Raw genomic sequence first — 16,320 nt, 5'->3', positions numbered from 1 at the left:
ATGTATCAGTAGAGTATTTCATGGTTTCTTTCTTCAGTGGCTTTCCTAGAAATAATTTTCCAAACTCTCACCTCATTAAGTAATACTTATCAGTTATTTTCTTCAGTTTTCACTTTCTGTTCTAGGCCAACTTCTAGCAACACCAAAATCTACCAGATAGTACCATAACAGTTGCTGGCTGCCATAGACTGCTTTGACTTTTCTCACATTTCTTACATTGGTTTACTCAAATGTGGATAATAATTATATTACTGTAAAAATAATTTTGCTGAATAAATAAGATGGTAATAATTAAATGATTAATAAAATGCTTAAATATGTTCCTTGAATGTAATAAGTGCTGTATGTGTTTGCTATTATTATTTAAAAGTATATTTGTAATGGAGAATTTAAAAAGGAACTGAAAGAAAAAATTTGAACAAAGAAAATGTAGATTGAAAAAGAATTGGAGACCTGGCAAAACCTTTCCGTGGAACTTCGGAACTTTCAGAAAATCTTTACCGTCTAAGTCATCTAATCAGTCTAAACACATAGACTCAATATGTTCACAAATTTCTTTTATGTTTTTCTAGTTACACTCTTTGAATTTTCATATAATTCACTTAGTAAAACTGGCAAAAAAAGTAGAAATAGCACAAGTCATCCTAAGTACTTTGAAGTAAAACCCATTAGTAGATCAATGCATCTACTTTAAATAACACAAAGTAGCTCAGTGAAATGGCTTGTGAATTTAGAGACTGAAATTCTAACTTTGGGCTTCACTGAACAAGTTATACATTTTTTTCAATCTTTTTTCCAAAGTTAACTTTGGTAGAAAGTGCACATGTGATCATGTTTTCAAGAGTAAATACATGTTGTTTATTTTTTTGAGACATTTATTGAATGGACAAGAAGGGAAAAGATGAACTATTCTCCAAAATTCTTAACCTGACCTTAGTGAAAATACTGAAAAGTGATATCAAGAATTCTACATTTTTTTCTGGTTTAATATTTTCTTCAGTACTTATGCTTCTTTGACTTCAAGTAGATTTCATTTTAAAGAAAAAGGTTCATAATTTTCAATTTCATCAGTGACCTAATTTGATGAGAGAAGATGTACCAGTCTTCCATATTATTTCAGAAAAATATCTTTGTTACCTGAGATTTTGCTGGCAAGTGAGAATAAGTGTGTATTATTCTATGAAGAACACTGATCATCAGCTAACTGTAATTAATAATCACAATCAGATACAGCAAACAGATATTGACTTTATGGACTATTAAATCTGTTTCCCTTTGTTTTGAAGTTAGCATAATGTATCTAAGCTGTGTTATGAACTTTTTTTTGTGGTAATGGTATTTGTCCTGTTCCATGTAAAGAGCTTCAATGCATTTATTTGAAAAGGGGGCAGGTAGGATAGTGTTTATGAGCTTAGATTCTACAAACTACAGCAAAGATATGGCTAGAGCCTGGTTTCTAACAGATGTATGAACTTGAATACAATCATTTAACTTCCTTAAGCCTATTTCCACTTCTGTAAAATTAAAATAATGTCTACTCTTCAGAGTTATTATAAGAATTGAATAATATGTTGTCTTGGCTTAGACTCTACCAGAAGAACAAACTGAAACAAGCATTCTAACACAATAAGTTTATTTGGATATAATTGCAGGAAACTCTGGTACAAACAACAAGGGAATAAATGAAATGAGATAGAGAGGGAAAGGTAGCCAATTAAGTTTACATTATATAGAAAATAATACTGAGGGTGGGTGGAGCTTAATAACGCTGTCCCGAACAGGAATATTCTGAGTTATTCCATCTGAAGAGTGAGGGGCTGGGATGTTATCTGAGGCATGCTATAGTGTGTGGGTAGGTGTGTGGAGGAGGTAGAGATGTTAATTCTCAGAAAATTTCTTTCCGAGTGGGCTCTGGCCCCAGAAAAGGTTCAAGGCAAAGAGGAGATGCAGATGAAGTCTGGTTGGCGTTATCTCAGGCAGGGCAGGGTATCACTGAAAGCACCTGCTTTTATTGTATTGTACAATGTTTCACAGGACATACAGAAGTAATAAATAAATAAATGGTAGCTTTTAGTATGGTTTCACAGATTCCTTGGTATCCTCTGGGAAATGGAGGTAACAATAGGATTTCCCTCAGAGATCCTCTGTGAGATTTCAATGACAGAGTACATGTAGTATCTGACACAGTTACAGGCTAGTAAAGTATGCTATGCATATGTTATCACTTTATCATTATCAATCTATGAATTTAAAACTTTAGTCCTACACATAGCATGCCTTAAACAATTTAACCTAATTAAACAGAAAATAATTTAATGTATTCATATATTAGCATGAATACCAGAATTTTAAAGATTAAACGGCAGTGTTTTTTCACTATAACTCTTGAACAGTATTATTATGTTAACCAAGACTTTTGGATTTGACACTGAATATACAGCAATGGAAAAAAAAATCACAAAGCTTTTTCAGCAAGAATTATACTGTCTAAAATTCCCCTGTAGGTGCTACCATTTCCAACACTCTCCAACAACTTTCAACTGCAAAGTTATTGAAGAAAATTCCTGAATATATTGGTACACATTATTTATTTTAATTAAAAAATTCAAATTATCTTCCATATATGTAATCTTTTATACATATTTGAACTAAGTTTCTTTTAAACTCTTTGTGGTTTTTAGAAATATAATAATTGAATGCATGGTTGGTAATTTTGATCTTTTGGTATTTTATATTAAATATTTTATAGATTTTTTCCCTGAAACAAAATCAAATTGAAATGTTTTTTCTCAGAGTTTAATGATATCAAATTAAATTCTTAATTTGATATCCATAAAACCATAGACCTGGGAAGAACCTTGAGAACTGTCTAGTATAGACACAACATTGCACAGATGAGGAAATGAAGGTCCAGAGGGGGAGAATGCCTTAGCCAAGGTTGCATGGCTCATTGGCTTACTGTACCTCACTAAGTTGCATTTGCTGAGCCTTTCTTTTTTAAAACCATAATTACATATTCATTTCCTTCACCTTGGAAGAATTACTTAATATTTCAAAACTTAGTTTTCTTACCTATTATGTGATAATAATCTCATTAACATGTTTTGTTACATACACGTACAGTTACTATGTGCCAGGCATTCTTCAAAATGCTTTACATGGAAGTGTATTTCAAGAGTAAGTGCTTTGCAAGTATATAAGTATTTGATGCTTGTGCCAACACGATGAAGTATTAACTATCACCATCATCATGTAAAGGATGTGATGACAAGGCCCAGAGACATTTTGTGACTTAGCCCAAAGTCACACAGTAGATCACAGAGCTAGGCTTGAAACCCAGGCATAATGTATATAAAACCAACAGAACCCAGTGTGATCTTTAATATTAAAGCATGGAAAATAATCAAGATATCTAAGATACAACTTCTTATGTATGAATATTGGTTCCATTTTTATTAGCTGTGAGACTCTAGTAAAGTCACACATTTTTAGATTTTCAGATTTTTAATTTAAATATGGAGAGCAATAGTTATCCACTTAATAAAATTATTCAAGGAAATATAAATACATTAATACACATTATATTGCTATATGTATTATAGCAATACACAATATAATATATTAATGTACCACATTATATTAGGCTGGCCAAAAAGTTCGTTTGGGTTTTTCTGTAAGATGGTACAGAAAAACCCAAACGAACTTTTTGGCCAGCCCAATATTAATATATTACCTTATATTAAATTAGCATTCATGAAAATTCTTTATAAACTTTGAAGACTCAGGTAATGGTTCACTGTGAGGAGAAATTGTACAGTGCATGATATCTGATCAGTACTAAATGAATAGTAAATGAATGAATGGTGAATCCAAACACAACTTGAAGTTTTAACAGTTAAAATTTCCTTCATAAAATCAAGAGGCTATAGAAAAGGTGAACAAAAATAATGGAAAGATAAATAGGAAAAAAGTAGACATCTATTGTGGGGGCCATGGAAGTAAGCCTCTCAGACCACTTTCAAGGAAAAGAAATTGCTGGGCTTCCCTGGTGGCGCAGTGGTTGAGAGTCCGCCTGCTGATGCAGAGGACGTGGGTTCGTGCCCCGGTCCGCGTCCGCGAAGATCCCACATGCCGCGGAGCGGCTGGGCCCATGAACCATGGCCGCTGAGCCTGCGCGTAGGCTCCGCAACGGGAGAGGTCACAACAGTGAGAGGCCCACGTACCGCAAAAAAAAAAAAAGTTTACTGACTCCTCCTGTAAAGACACAGAGACTGAGGTTATGAAAATTAGCAACTTTACAAACACACAACCAAACAGAATACCAAGAAATCAGCTGAAATTTCTATGAACAAGAGTAAATTGTTAAAGTTAGCATATAAAAAGAGATGAACACTAGCTGAGTTTTGACAGGAAGAATTCAGATGGTTCACAACAGCAAACAATGTAACCTAATTACAGTACTGCTTCTTTGGTAACTCTAATTCATAAGGACTTTGCATTTAAATCACTGGTAAACTCCACCAGTTTAACAAAACCTGAGATACTACTTAAGATCTAAAACTTCAAGCCCTTTTGTTTTCCCCCAAAGAAAGGTGACCTAAAATATTATTATGCTGGGATTTTAGAGAAAAGCCAAATGAAGAATTTGAGTAATTATATGGAAGATTTTGGCAAAAGCCACACATTTGCCTCAATTACAAGCAATTTTCAAAATCACTTTGCATGGTATAATTTGGTAATTTCTGATATTAGAAGAGGAAAGGGAATTTCTGGAAACAATGTCATGCTTTAAACTTGAGGGATCTGTGGTATAATGACTGAGGTAAATCTTGGTCTTTAGTGAATATTAGTATTTTTAATGTGCCATAATTAGGGATAAGAAGCCATCAAGTAGTAATGGTATCAAAATTGTAAATTATTTTATCCCTTTTCAATTTTTTCTGTTTTATTTTTATTTGACATCTGATTGTTAGTTAACTGGATCTTGTCTATCTCCAGCCAGAAACAAAGCAGCAAATACTGAGACAAGAACAAGGTCTTCTCTTCCGTCTTTGTTTTTTACCTTTGCAGTACAGATACAGAAAAAAGAGACTTGTCTTGAAAAACTCCCTGGAAGCAATCCTAGAAACCATATATCTCTATACAGTTTAGGTTTTCATCATAGTTTTAAGTTAATAAGTTAGGTTAGCTCAAATGCTTTAATCTAGACTGTAGCATTGAGGAATGCACATTAGACATTTCTTTTTTAATTTCTACAGAGCTTGATATAAAAAAAGATTATTTTCTTTTCTTTTACATTTGTTGAAAAGTATTGAGGACCTTAATGCATCATATTGAGAGAGTAATAAAAATAGCAAATTGCATTTCAGGCCTTGTGCCAACATCATTAAACTCGCAGTCATACCCAAAACAATAATGAGGGCAAAACAAAAGCTGTAACTCTCCTCCAGCTCAACTAGGATCTCAGTTGAACTGTAGTCAGTAGCCCCTGACTTGGGTTCCTTTTACATTGAACCACTGAACAACAATTCTAGGATATTCTGACTTCAGTTTTACAAACAGTCTGCCCTTCTTTCTTCCCAGATTTTTTTTTTAAAGAAAAATTTCGTTGACACCTGTTCTGTGAGTTAGCCACTTAAATGCTTACAGTTACAAAATGATCGAGGATCCCTCTCCCCTACCAAGCTACACTGCACTTCAGATTTACATGTGAAGAATTTAAATGTGCCAGAATTACTACCCCTTTGAGTTAAATCAGTGACCCCAAAATACCCATTCCACAATTTTAATACTGCATTTGTCCATGGCAAATTGAGCGATAGAAAGGGCTGTTTGACCCACTCTACCAAAATACAACCCCGTAAGTTATCAGACTAAATTATAAAGGAACTCTAATTTAAGTGGTTCACTTCATTTGAAATCAATCAGAAAAGGATACGATTTTGTGTCTGCATTTAGAGATTACTAAAACTGTTATTCCAGGTGGCACAAAATAACATTTAAAAGACAAAATTAAAATTTGAATTTTCAAGGAAGTAAGATGCTTTAAAAACATTTTGGTATTTAAAAATATGTAGGTATACATTATAGTGTTATATCCCTTAATTTAAACCCATTATATATCATCTACTATGTCAGCATTCATTTAGAAATAAGAAAAAAATTAAATGTTTTCTTTTTTTCTCCTTTTATTTTCATTCCTTTAGAAAGGAAACGTTCTGCTTCTTAACTCCAGAATCATTTTTTTTAAAAAAATAAGTACCACTGAAGATATTGGTAGAAGAGCAAACCAGGGAAATCATGCCATATATACTCAGGACAAAATTTTTATCTGTTACTTTTCTGAAAATTCTTTGTAATAGAGAGTGCTTGAGTATAACTGTTCAACATTATACTACGCCATCTTCAATTGCTTTATACAGTATCTCAGGAAATGGTCCAGCAGGTTTGCAGTAGCTAAAATGAGATTCATCTCCAATATCGATTCACTTATCCCATGATAGCATTCGCATCTTGAAAGTCTTCAGATGCTTTGAAATCCTTATTTTTGTTCAGTTGACTGTGAACTTAGCTTCTTGTTCTTTCAAAATTGCAATATGTGGGCAAGCTTTCACTAAATTTCTTCATGAACCATTTAAACCAACCTACATTTAAGGACTTCTGGAACTACAAACTCAAAATTTTCAGGTATTTTCCCCCTCCTGATTAAATAAAACTAATTGTGAAATAGTTCAAACATAAAGAAAAATACCCACAAAATGAGCAAATTGTCTTGCATCTTCACCTCAGTACGGGCTGGGGTACCTAATACAAAACTAGATTTCTAGTTCAACATGACAGGACCATTGCATGCACCATGGTGTGTGATCAGTCTGGGATGACAAATCAATCTTTATGCAATCTACAAGGAAAGACTGTTTCCATAGCCTAAGCAATGAGTCAAAAATGGCTCAAGTTATCTTACTAAAGGGAGAATATAATTGCAAAAAAACAAAATATGAGTAAGGACAAAAGAAAACCTAGGTATAGCTTTACCTAGCAATGGAAAAAAAAAAAGAATAAAAAGAAAATCTGAAGATTGAGGATTAAATGATAATTTGAGGAATCAGATGAGGTTATCATGGGTTTAGTTTGAGCAGAGAGTGGGAACTGGGGACTAAATAAGAACTTGGTCTTTCATTGAACTAGAATGGTTCATCATGAACCATAGTTAAGGGCTTAGTGAACTTAAGGTTTGAGAATCACCTTTTCAGAAACCTCAGGAAAGGAGAATAAAATAATCCAGAAGAAAGGGGTAGTAGATGAGACAGAAAGCATTGGTTAAGAAGTTTAATTGAATATCTATAAGGAAACTTTCTTCTAAAAATTTTAGGAACCACCCTGAAAGTACTGTGCTAAAATTAAATTTCTCTGAATGAGGTGGTTGGAAAAATCCATAGATGTTGCCTGTGTGGGATGATAGTCTTAAGATACTGAATAAACCTCCTCCCTCACTGGCAAGTCAGAGTAAAATAGCACAGAGGTAGATTGCATCAGACAGGAGTGTACAAGTCTTGTGTATTGGACTTCTGTTGATTTTCCTGGCATCTATTTCTCTTGTTCTAGTAATAGTTCCACTATTTTTCCTGAGTCCAGGTCATGTTGCTTACAAATATTGTATAGTAATAACATATTATTGATACACAGTAATTATATAATATTATAAGAAAATATTATATAATTAGAAGAATTAGTAATTATTATAGTAAGACTAACACTTATATAGCTCTTATTATATACCAAGAACTGTGTCAAGAGTCTAATCCTCAGTATATTGGTGCTAGTATTATCTGCCCTTTACTAATGAGACAACTAAGCCACAGGAAATTTTATTATCTTGCACAACGTCTCTCAGATAGTTAAGTGGTAGAACCAAGATAAACTCAGAAAGTTTAGCTCCAAATCAATATATAAATTCCTTCCATATTTCCTAGCTATCGTATCACAATTTCTTTTGCTAACTGCCTGACAATTTTCTGTTTTTAGAAAATTTTCCTTAAGAATACATAAAGTTTCCTCACAATTCCTCACAATACAAAATTCCTCACAATACAAAAATTTCCTAACAATTGCATAGTATTTGTGTGGATGTAGCATAATTCAATGAATTCATCCCTCATTGGTGATTTTCCAATCTTTTGCTGGTACAAACAATAATGTAATAAAAAATCTTTATGTATAACATTTTACAATTTTAAGAGTGAATCTTTGGAATAAAATGATTGTTGAATCAAAGAGAATATTTAAATGTAATCTTGACTGATACTATCAAATCACTTCCCCAAAACTATACATAGGACTACTTTTTTCCCCTCAGCTAGCCAGAAGAGTGTTTTATCAAATGTGGCTTTTAATTTTTCAGACTTACAGATGAAAAATGGAATCTCAGTATGGCTTTACTTATAAATTTTGTCATTATTGAGTAAGGTTGAGCAAGTTTTTATAACTTGAAGAGATTGTATTTCCCTTCCTTCTCATTGTCTCTTGATGCTAATTTTCCATTTTTCTATTACGCTGGTCAGTTGTTATTATTGTTGTTTTTTCTAAGAGCTATTTACACATAAAGAAAATTAGTCTTTGGTGATATATTTTCCACCTTTTTCCCCTAGATTTGCAACCTGTTTTCATCTGTCTTTTGAGTTTTCTACCTTTTTAAATGTGAGTTTATAAAACAATTTCTCAGTGTTTCATCTAGTACTTTGATGATTTCATTTTACTTCAGAACATTTATTCAGTTTGGAATTTATCATTTAGTCTATTTTGGAGTTATCAAACATTTTATATTTTATGTGTGATATCTTTGGCTAGGGTCAGTAGGGTATTGAATGCTTTCTTTTCATCTATTCAGTCTCTCATTCATTCACAAACTTAAGCTGAATTCTTGCTATATGTGTGTGCTATGGCCTTACAAATATGTTTAAAGCTCAGACCATAAGCATGTCAAAGGCAGTGAAATAGTAGTTTCTGCTTCTTAGTTTCTGTATTTCTATAAATCTTACCTCATATGCATACTCAAAAGTAAATTTTGACAACCGAATGCTAATGTCACCAAAATATCTAAGCAAAAGAAACCTTTTTAAAAAAAAATCGATTATTTAACTAGAAAGTTATCAAGCACTGAAGCAGTATTTCCTTAGACTAGTATCCAAGCATAATTGATGGCAAGATCAAGGGAAAACCTTTTTAATGGCATAACGGAAGTTCCATTACTTGGTGTAGTTTCTCTTCAATGAACTATGGTTCTAATGAAGTATTTTAACCCTCTTAATCATACTGAAATTAGTAATTTAAAATATTTCTACCTTCTGTAGGGATGGGCAATTGTACAAGATTAAAATATCACCTGAGGGACTGGTGAGATTTTGCATTGTAGATTTGATCTTTAAAATCTTAGGCATAAGATCCTTTATTTGTATAAAGGAATCAGAGTAAATGATCTCTAATTTCACTCTCAGTTCTAGAATGCTCTGATACTTGGCTATTTGAAACTTTCATCTGGAGTCACTGATTACTGGATAGCTGAGTACAAACAAACAGAATCTGACCTCAGCACAAATTTGGTTTGAAGGTTGGTTTTCCAAAAAATTGTAATGTAGTCTCATTTTTCTTTATTTTAACAAAATCTAAAATGAGAATAATTTGAAATTTTACTTCTCAAATTGAGGTATAAGTTATTAACCCATTATTTTAAAAAGTAAATTGTGTAGAACATTGTATAAATAACAATGGAGAATCTCAGCATTAAAATATAATTGAGCAATTTCTTAGCCACAAAAACCTATAACCAACTATCAACTTGCCAAGGCTTCTGTCTCAGTTTTGAATCATTCAAAAGATTCAAAATAGCATATTCTAAGACATAAATTTAGTCTGTTCATAGGAGAGGAACCTTAGTGAACTTTGGCCCATCTATAGCTACTAACCATCTGCTTCCAAAGGAAAATGATGCTTTCTTCAATGAAAGACATAAAAACACTGAGTATATGCCTAATTGCCCAGGTGGCTGAGTTTAGAATAAAACACTGCAAAGCTGATTGGTGAATTGCTTTTGCCATTTGCTGTGGTTTTCTGCAAGCATCTAATCAATTGGATAGTTTGTGCTGACCCATTTTTGGGGTTATTTTGTTCTCTTTGTAATATTTATCTTCAATACCATTTTAACTTTATGTATTTTATACATTTGTAAAATGAAAGTACTCTCCTTATGCTGATTCTAGAGCTTTTGTATGACAGGTACATAAAATGTACAAGTATACATAAATTTAAAAATCAAGTCAGTGTTCAGCATAATAAAAAGTTTCTACATCAAATATATCCAGTAAAGAGTTTTTAATTTAATTAAGCTGTAGGACAAAAATTTTGAGTTACAAGAATTTGAATATTACATCAATAACAAATTTCAGACTCATTTCCCTATGTATTTGACACATTAATTCATAGATTCCAGAATTTAGAAGTAACCTTAAATGTCCTCTATTCCAACAAGCCGTCTCATGCTGGAATTCCCTCTACAACATCTCCACCATGTGGTTATTTGGCCTAAATCACCACCAGTAACAGAAAAGACAGTATGTCCAGAGGAAATTAATTTTATTATTGTTCAGCTCTGACTGTTGCATAATCCCTCTTTATGTTAAAATCAAACTGATCTATCTGAAACTCCTAACAATTGATTTTAATTCTACTCATTAGTGCCTAATACACTATTAGTGAGTAATCACCCACAATAATGCTTCATTCCCATTGAAACAACTTCCAATATACAAAGAGGTATCAGTATCACCTGAATCCATGTACATTTCTAAATGATCTCTTTCAAATATTTTATAGTGTGTTTACATCCCTATTAAAAGATGGAGCTTAGAACTGTACATTTTGCACTAGTTGGTAGCCAGTTCTCAGAGTAAAGGCAAATTACTGTTTTACCTGCCAAAATTCTTGACATCATGATACTTCTGTTAGTGCAAACTGAAGGGATAGTTATAAAAACCACACACTACTGAATGGTTGTCAATAACCCCTAAGTTGCTAACAGATATATCCTTTTTCTGTAAGTATGCAGTTTGCTTTTGGGTTTCTATACAATGGAACACATTTGTTTGCTCAGGTTAACTATGAGCTTTCAACTTTCAGCCTTTCATTCAAATTCAAAGCTTAATGAATTTGATTTAAAATCTTTAATTTAATACTTAATGCCTATAATTCGATTAGTTCAGCTACACATAATGAGAAGAAATAATAATTTTGGCTTAAACAAAATAAGAGTTTACTTCTGTTTCATGTGAAAAAATGTCAAGAGGTATGTAGTCTGAAGCTGCTCAGTTGCTCCATAGCGCCTCCAGTGGCCCAGGTTTCCACAAGCCCTTGCACTCACAGGCACGTGGTTTCCTTCGTCCAGATCATCTCATGTCCCACATGGAGCACTGAAGCTCCAGTTATTACCTCCACATAGCCTGTCAGAAGAAGAAAAAAAGACTGAAGAACACTAAACCTTTTCAGCTGACTTGGTTGTGGGTTTTTTTTAATTATGATTTTTCTTCAGTCTGTGCTTATATATCAATGCAAGGAACACACCAAAAAAATGTACCTTTTTTCTGGCTGGCAATTGTCTCAAAAAAACAAAAAAACTGTAGGTCCTCTTACTAAAGAGGAAAGAGAGAATCACATTATTTTCCAAGTATATATGGAATGTGAGCAAGAATTATTCATCTGCTAGGTCATAAATCAAATCACAACAAATTTCAAAAGATTGAGAACCACAGAAAAAGATGATATTCCACACTCACAAGAATTAAAATGCTTGCAATATCTGGCAAGGATGTATAGCAATGAAAACTCTCACACTCCTGGTGGAAGTGTAAATTTGTTTAACTCTGAAAACCATATTGTTGTTATTTAATAACACTGAATATCTATAGCTTCTTACTCAATGATTCCATGTTCTAGTAGAACATCTTGCATATATTCACCAGGAGACACATGCCAAAAAGTTTGTGATAGCATAATACTGGAAAAACAGGATTTCAACAATAGTAGAATATATGAATAAATTGTTTTACATAGCAGTCACATGTATAAGGGTAAACCTTAAAACATTTTGTATCATAATAATATAAAAATCACTAAAGAATATCAATATTATGAGAACTTTTATATAAAGAAAAACAGCAAGAATAAACAATTTATTACTCAGTAATACAAAAATGTACTGCTTTAAAAAAGTGAAAGTAAATCATAACAAAAATTCGTGAAAAAGATTCTCTTTAGGGGAAGGGAGAAAAATAAAGACCACAAGGGTAGGAAATGGGGAACATAGGGAAATTACTAAGTGAGATTCCGTATGTCAGGTAGAGGGCCCTATATAATGTTAAAATTATGCATACATTATATATACTCCTGTATGTATAGCATGTTTCATTGAAAACATGTAAAGGCTAGGGAAAATGTAGATATGTTCTGATTAAAAGAAACAATGAAGCAATGTGATAAACAAAGGTTCAAAGTAAAAAGGCAAAGACATAAAGATAATGCAAACTAAACCTAAGTAGGTCATGATTATGAAACTGCCTGACATTTAATATTTAGAGGACTGAAGTCATTAAAAGGACACATTATATAATAACACAAGGCAAAATTGATGAATATGTGACAGTCCTATTTCTGCATGGAACAAATAACAAAGGCAATGGAGTAAAATCTATTAGAAAGGCATGGAGAGGTCTGTTTCAATATTTTGTGCGCTTATTGATGTCTCCACAATACCTAAAGCAGAACTTGTAACACTAGGCATTTAAATTTGCTTTTTTAATGAATAGAATAAATAATTATAATGGAGCATTTATTAAAGCTGTTAAATGCAGAGGAGGTTATTATAAACTAATTAACAACATAAAGGAATTGAATAATTCCAGAATATACATATAAATACCTGTATATCCACATACATAAACACATTTGTACATATATTTATTTCTACATCTAATTACCTACAAATAGTGCTAAATTTTCAGAACCCTAAGATTTTAAAAGCTAAATATTCTGATCTTAATCCAATAAAATTAAAAACTAAAAAGGGTGATCAAAAACATGTTAACTGCTTAAAAATAAAAAAAAAAATCACTATATAAACCCTGGAATTAAAAAGAAAAAATCAAAACTGGTATTACAAATTATCTAGAAATCAATTAACCACATTTCATATGATTAGCAACGTGGTATTCAAAGGAGAATGTGAACACTTAATTGTCTTCCTTATTAAATTAAAGAAAAAAGTAAAGAAACTAAGAAATTGCTTTGATTTTTTTTAAGGAAAATAGAAATTGAAGCTTTTACAAAGAACTAAAGTTGAATAAATAGGAAAAGAAAAAAGTAAACATAACCACTGGTTTGCTAAAGATGAGAATGTCATTTAGAAGCTTTGTGAGACTGAAGAAACAATAAAAAGGAAAAACATATAAATGTTAAGAGAAATTAAAATAGGTATAACCACAGATAAAGATTAGAAAAAAGTACAAAACCCTGCACCAAAAAAACTGAAAATCTATAATTGAATAATTTGTTGATGAACTAAGAATACCAATATTTATGCAAGAGTAATTGGAAAATATAAAATTGGAAAAGTTGATTTAAAACCTATCAGTAAGAAATACACTAGAATAATATGATTTCACAGCTGGAGCTCTATATGAAATATTTAAAATATATTATTTTGAATATGGAAAATGCTATAAAGCAACCTGATTTGTTTAATGGTCCTGTGTAAATTACACCAAAATATAATAATACTGAAAAAATTAATTTACAGAACTGCAAGAATCATTCAAAAATAAAAACTTCTGGGCTTCCCTGGTGGCGCAGCGGTTGAGAGTCCGCCTGCCGATGCAGGGTACACGGGCTCGTGCCCCGGTCCTGGAGGATTCCACATGCCGAGGAGCAGCTGGGCCCGTGAGCCATGGCCGCTGAGCCTGCGCGTCCGGAGCCTGTGCTCCGCAACGGGAGAGGCCACAGCAGTGAGAGGCCCGCGTACCGCAAAAAATATAATAACAAAAAATAATAATTTAAATTCATTTAAATTAATATCAAGAGTAGATCAGAACCATCACTATTGCCACAATTGTTTTTATAGCAATAAAAAAACAAATAAAAGATTTGCATAATAAAATATAAATTTATATTAACATATAAGATTCAAAATATCCAATATTACTAAAGGCATTGTATATTTTAAAATAAAATAAGTAAAAACTATAGACAGTCTATTTCTGATGAATAACATTATACTTTAAGGAAGTCTAAAGCAATCTGGGGGAATAAGAAACCTAACAAAATTTACTAAAGTGACTGAATATAGAGCAATACTAAAATATTAAGCTGTTATCTTAAGTAGTAAACACTAAAAATTGAAATGTGAAATGTATTCTATGTATAATAGCAACAACAAAAACAACAAAAGCTCCTTGGCAAAAGTTAACAAGAAAGATATAAAATCTATGCATGTAAAACTGTAGGGATTGAAAGACACACATCTAGATAAGAGCAAATAGAAATATATAACACATTCTTGTTTAAAATCATATCATAAAAATATAAATTTTCCAAAATCCAAGTATATACTTTACTACACTAAAAAAATTAGTATACTAATTTACTTTATTTAGTATCCCACCAGGGTTACTACACTAGATAATATACTTTGGTATATTTGAAAACAAGTTAAAGAAAAATATGACATTTGGTAGTGAGACTAGTTGCCTGGAACACAGAACCATGTGTGCCATGAACTTGACCTATGACACAGTAGCTATTCATCAAAAAGTATTTGAATAAATGGTTTTGAAAAATGATGCAATAAGCGTATTAGACTATTTTTAATATTTGAGCAGGGTTAGAAAGTATAAAATAGTTATTTTCAAAACAATATTATTGTTTCACATGTAATAATTGTCAGGTACTCTGTTCATTATTGTTATCATTCTCTCGGTGTCACTAAACAAGTTAATATCAGGTATGCAAGGTTCTGGGAACCTTTCCGGAATACAGTACTGTTTCTATAGACTTATTTTTGTTCTCATGTAGAGAACAAAATCATTGGAATACAGAATCATTGGAATGCAATATAAATTGATATGCACGTATTTTGCTTTAAGTCAGCTAATAACATTCCAACTGCTTTGGTTCTTTCTTTAGAGCAGTATTCAGTGTTTATAAAAATGATCTGCCAGTATTTGAGTTCCGTAGGCTAAGGCATATCTTCGTCACCAACTAATGTGGTATTTGCTCTCAGAAGGCAGGAGCAGAAACTGTGGAAGATGCTTCCACATCTCTCTTCTCCAGGTGGCAGTTGTGCTTCCTTCTCCACTGTTTTCTTCATTAATGCTAATTTAGCCTTTTAAGAATTGGCAATTGTTTTGTAAAATTTGAGCATTTTTTTCCCTTAGAGGAATATATCTGAGAATTTGCAGGACTGATTAAATTTTTAAAAAACAGTTACGGAGTAATCTTGTGGCTTCACATATATTGCTCTCTGTTTCTCAACCTGAAAGTACAGTTTACTGGCATGATTATCAACACTGTAAACAAATCTTCATTCCAAGAAGTCTCATTCTGTGAAAAATTTGTATAAGAAATCTAAAAATGAAATATTTATGTTCTTTTACAAAATGGATGAAATCTGAATCTTATCCTAAGATGAAACTCATTCTCTTCCCCCCAAATCTTTAGAACAGGTGATTGCCTGGCATACATTCACAGTGTATATATGCTGTTGGATGTAAGAGGAGTTAACAACTTCATAATCTTCATGTTAAGAAATAAAAGTATTTTAAATGTTAAAAAAGAATGGAAAAGGGATTTTCTATGTTGCTCCTTTTTTAAAAAATAGGAAAAAAATATTTCATTTCTATGTATTCATTCATTCACTCATTCAGTAAATAGTTGCTGAATACCTTCTATGTTCATAGAATGGTGCTAGTTGCTCTGAGGATCAAGTATTGCCCAGGAAATTTGGGTTTTAGTATGACAGACTGTATGTTTGTAATAATTCTAGTATAAAGTGTGCGATAATAAGATCTTTAAAAGGAATGATGACTGAAGAGTCAAGTGCTAAATGAGAAAATTCTCATAAGATGGGGTGACCTGTGGTAAGCAGCTTCTAAGGTTTTTCCCTCTTGGAATGATGCAATGTTGTAATTGGGAGTCCTTCTTGAAATGACCACTGTGTAATTCCTTCCCCTTGAGTGTGGGTTGGATCTAGTGACATGCTTCTAGCCAAAAGCATAGAGC

This window comes from Tursiops truncatus, chromosome 18 (genome assembly GCF_011762595.2).
Source record: "Tursiops truncatus isolate mTurTru1 chromosome 18, mTurTru1.mat.Y, whole genome shotgun sequence".
Taxonomy (NCBI): Eukaryota; Metazoa; Chordata; class Mammalia; order Artiodactyla; family Delphinidae; genus Tursiops; species Tursiops truncatus.
The sequence above is the reverse complement of the archived record's forward strand: the minus strand, read 5'-3'. Positions refer to the sequence as shown.